Below are 5,000 nucleotides of genomic sequence, written 5' to 3'. Positions count from 1 at the left end.
CTTGTTTTTTTTTTCTTTCTCTCTCTCTCTTTTTTATATTTCCCTCTCTTTCCCTCGGGTTTCTCACCAAGTAATGGTGATGTATATCTTTTTTCTTCTTTTTCTCTCTCTCTTTTTTTATTTTTCCCTCTCTCTCTTTCCCTCGGGTTTCTCACCAAGTAATGGTGATGTATATCTGTTTTTTTTTCTTTCTCTCTCTCTCTCTTTTTTATCTTTCCCTCTCTCTCTTTCCCTCGGTTTTCTCACCAAGTAATGGTGATCTATATCTTTTTTTTTCTTTTTCTCTCTCTCTTTTTTTATTTTTCCCTCTCTCTCTTTCCCTCGGTTTTCTCACCAAGTAATGGTGATGTATATCTGTTGTTGTTTTTTCTCTCTTTCTCTCTCTCTCTTTTTCATCTTTCCCTCGGTTTTCTCACCAAGTAATGGTGATGTATATCTGTTGTTGTTTTTTTTTCTTTCTCTCTCTCTCTTTTTTATCTTTCCCTCTCTCTCTTTCCCTCGGTTTTCTCACCAAGACAAAGGATTCACGCAAAGATGTGAGATGCGTGCCAAGAATGTGTTTGGTTAGGCCTAAGCATGTCCGAAAATAGGGGAGGAGGAGGAGGGGGTAGGACCCAGGGAGAGAGGGGGGAGGGGGGAGGGGTACTTAGTCACGTGACAATAAGAGAAGAGGCGATCGTGTTTTTTTTTTTTTTTGTCTTCGAAGCGGATCGAAGCTTCAGAAAAACAGGATTCGATTCCTTTGATTTTCGAACGTCCATCTTTCTTTCTTTTTATAGTCTTTAATACCCTATTTTTGAATTATTTTTCGATGAATCCATCTCGATCACTTGTTTTACTTCGTTTATAAATATTTAACAACTAGAGATTATTCTGTTTTTTGTTTTTTTTTCACGGCAGAAAGGGTCAAAGGGTTCGCATTATGTTTCGGAATGCAGAGAATTATTTTTTTTTCTTCGCGCACACGCACTCAATAGGTTTCTTTGGCTAACCACGTGACCGTTAGATGGCCGCGTGGCATGTCTCTTCTTTTTTGAACACGTGATTCTTCTGTTGTTTTTTGTTTTGTTTTGTTTTGCTTACTTTTTTATTTTCTCTCTTTTCGTTTGTTGTTTATTTCTCTCTTGTTTTTATTTTTTTCCTTATTTTCCTCATTTTCTCTCTTTTTTGTTTATTTGTCTTGTTTTTATTATTTTTCATCTTTTTTTTTCTCTCTTAACCGATATTCAGTTGAATTTCTTATCTTTTTTTCCTTATTTTCTCTCATTTCGTTTGTTGTCTATGTTTCTTGCTTTTCTCTTCATATCTCTTTCCCGAAATTTAGTTTATCTTCCTTTTTGTGTCCGTTACCTTCGTGATCACACACACACACACACTCACACATGTACACACATACAAACACACACACACACATACATGTACACATATACAAACACACACACACACACACTTACACACATACACACACACACACACATACGCACGCACACACACACAAACACACACGCGCACACACACACACACACACACACATACAGACACACACAAACACACACACACACTCACACACACACACACACAAACACACACACAAACACACACACACAAACACACACACACAAACACACACACACACAAAAAAACAAACAAACGTAAATACGCCTCAATGATAAGATACAAATTCGATATAAACATAAATTCAACGAAATGCGTTATTCCGCCATCGTGATAACAGCCATACGTATAACCTCTCCCTTATCTCCCTCAATTGTTCAGCAAGAACGATTTTTGCGAAGAACTGAACACGTAACTTATTACTATTATTTTTTTTATTGTTATTATGATTTGTTATTTTCGTCATTATCAGCATTATCATTTGGTTCTTCATTATCCTCATTAGTATCTTCGTTAATGTTTTTTTTTTGTTTTCATTATTATATTTTCATCATCATAATTATTTCCATTAATATCATCATCATTGTTACATGTACGTAACTCATCACCCATTGCGTCATCGCCATATGCCAAAGGTATTGTTACGTTGTCGTTATCTCGAAGGTTCGCTGATAAGGCTTTATCGCGATTTTAACATCTTATCTAACATTGAGTCTCTTTCGTGTTCGTGTTCTGGCGCGTTGTCCTTGTTCGGGGGGGGAGGGAGGAGGGGAGGGGGAGAGGAGGGAGGGGGAGGAGGGGAGGGGGAGGGGAGGGGGAAGGAGGAGGAGGGGAAAGGGAGGAGGAGGGGGATGAGGGAAAGGGAAAGGGGCGAGGGAGGGGGGGAGGGGAAGGGAAAGGGGGAGGGTGGGAAGGGGAGGGGAAGGGGAGGGGGAGGGGGGAGGGGAGGAAGGGAGGGGAATGGGAGGAGAGAGAGGAGGAGGGAAAGGTAGAGGGGGATGGGAGGAGGCGGGGGAAGAGAGGGGTAAGGAGGGGAGAGGATGGGAGGGAGGAGAGGAGAGTGAGGGAGAGGAGAGGGGGAGGGGAAGAAGGGAGGGGGAAGGAAAGGAGTGAGGGAGAGAGAGAGGAGAGAGAGGGAGAGAGAGAGAGAGAGAGAGAGAGAGAGATAGAGAGAGAGAGAGAGAGAGAGAGAGAGAGAGAGAGAGAGAGAGAGAGAGAGAGAGAGAGAGAGAGAGAGAGAGAGAAGAGAAGAGAAGGAAGCGGATAGATAGACCGATAGATAGAGAGAGGGAGGGAGCTAGAAGGAAAGGGAAGAAGGGAGATGCAGTGAATCACAGTAATATTTAATTGAAAAAAACAAAACAAAAACAAGGAGGGAGGCTTTTAAATGTAAAATCCTCAGTAAACACGTGATTGTTTTTGTTTTGAATGTTTTCCATAGTTGCCTTGGCCACTCCAGCTGCATAGGGCTTGAATTTCATTTATATATACACACACTCAATATATATATATATATATATATATATATATATATATATATATATATATATATATATATATATATGTGTGTGTGTGTGTGTGTGTGTGTGTGTGTGTGTGTGTGTGTGTGTGTGTGTGTGTGTGTGTGTGTGTGTGTCTGTGTGTGTGTGTGTGTGTGCGTATGCGTATACATAACAGCTCCATACCCTCCACTCGAGACAACAAAGCCCGGAGATCCCACACAACAACACGACCCACACGAAGCCCGAATATGTCACCCGGCCATAATAATATGTCGAAGGGGGCTTTATCCGTGTTGACTGATCCATTAGTGACAATCGTACTCAGCTGCCTCTGTCTTCCAAGGAGGGAGGGAGGGAGAGAAGAGAGAGGGAGGGAGGGAGGGAGGGAGGGAGAGGGAGGTAGGGAGAGGAGAGGGAGGGAGAGGGAGGAGGGAGGGAGAGAGAGAGAGAGAGAGAGAGAGGAGAGAGAGAGGGAGGGAGAGGAGGGAGGGAGGAGGGAGGGAGGGAGGGAGGGAGGGAGAGAGAGAGAGAGAGAGAGAGAGAGACAGAGAGAGAGAGACAGACAGAAAGACAGAGACAGACAGACAAACAGAGAGACAGAAAGACAGAGACAGACAGAAAGACAGAGACAGACAGAAACAGAAAGACAAACAGAGACAGACAAACAGAAACAGACAGAAACAGACAGACAGACAGAGAATGTCACCTGTTAATTAGTTCGTGTCAGTCCGTCTAAGATGAGATTCTCGCCGTGTACGTCCGTCTCCTAGGTTATGGCCAAGCGGTGGCGTTGACCTGCTAGAAGCATATGTCGTAATGCTTTTTTTAATTGTTATTATGATTTGTTATTTTCGTCATTATCATCATTATTACTTGGTTCGTTATTATCCTCATTAGTATCTTCGTTAATGTTTTTTTTGTTTTAATTATTATATGATCATCATCATAATTATTTCCATCAATATCATCATCATTGTTATCTTCATCATTATTTTCATCATTATTATCATCATTATCACCATAATAATTATTTTCATCATTATCATCATCATTATCATTACCATCATCATTGATATCATTATTGCTACTGTTATTATCATCATCATCATCACCATCGCCAATTTCACTATTCTATCACTATTAGAAAAAAAATACTAATAACAGTAATAAAGATTAGTTTTAATATGATCATTCTTATCAAAATATATCATATTAATCTTAAGTAACAATATTTTTTCCCATTCAAAACCTTAATGGAAAGTAAATATACAAATCGACATTATAAACATTTTATGCCCCTCATCAAACAGCGATATACAGTTGCTATTTAGGGTGATGTTTGTTTGTATGTGAAAGGCAGAGAGAGGTGGATGGAAAGATTGATAATAATATGGAAGAGAAATATGGTGAGAAATGGATAAAGGGATGTTTGGGGAGTAATTGAGAGAGAAAAGGGTGGATAGGGATAAGATGAGAAAGAAAAGCGCGCAGACACATACATACGCATACACACATAAACACTCTCACACACACACACATACACACACACACACACACACACACACACACACACACACTCGCACACACACACACACACACTCGCACATACACACACACACACATACACTCACTCACCCCCACACACACACACTAACTCGCACACGCACACACACACACACACACACACACACACTCACACACACACACCCTAACATTTTATATAAGATGAAATACCTCCAAAGAATTTAACCACATTCCAGATATTCTTCGAAAATTCTTACACAAATGATAATAAGAGAAGAACGTGGTTATGTAGTGTATACATACGTACATACATGCTCACGGTGCACACGCACTGATACATACACGTATATCAAATTACAAGAGTCCGTATGTGTGTGTGAGTGTATGTGTGCGTGTGTGTGTGTTTGTGTGTGTGGGTGTGTGTGGGTATGTGTGTGTGTGTGTGTGTGTGTGTGTGTGTGTGTGTGTGTGTGGGTGTGAATGTGTGTGTATGTATGTGTGTGTTTGTGTGTTTGTGTGAATGTGTGTGAATGTGTGTGTGTATGTGCGTGTCTGTGTGTGTGTGTGCGCGTGCCTGTG

Source organism: Penaeus vannamei, chromosome 27, assembly GCF_042767895.1.
Source record: "Penaeus vannamei isolate JL-2024 chromosome 27, ASM4276789v1, whole genome shotgun sequence".
In the NCBI taxonomy this organism is placed as follows: Eukaryota; Metazoa; Arthropoda; class Malacostraca; order Decapoda; family Penaeidae; genus Penaeus; species Penaeus vannamei.
Note: the sequence above shows the minus strand (reverse complement) of the source record.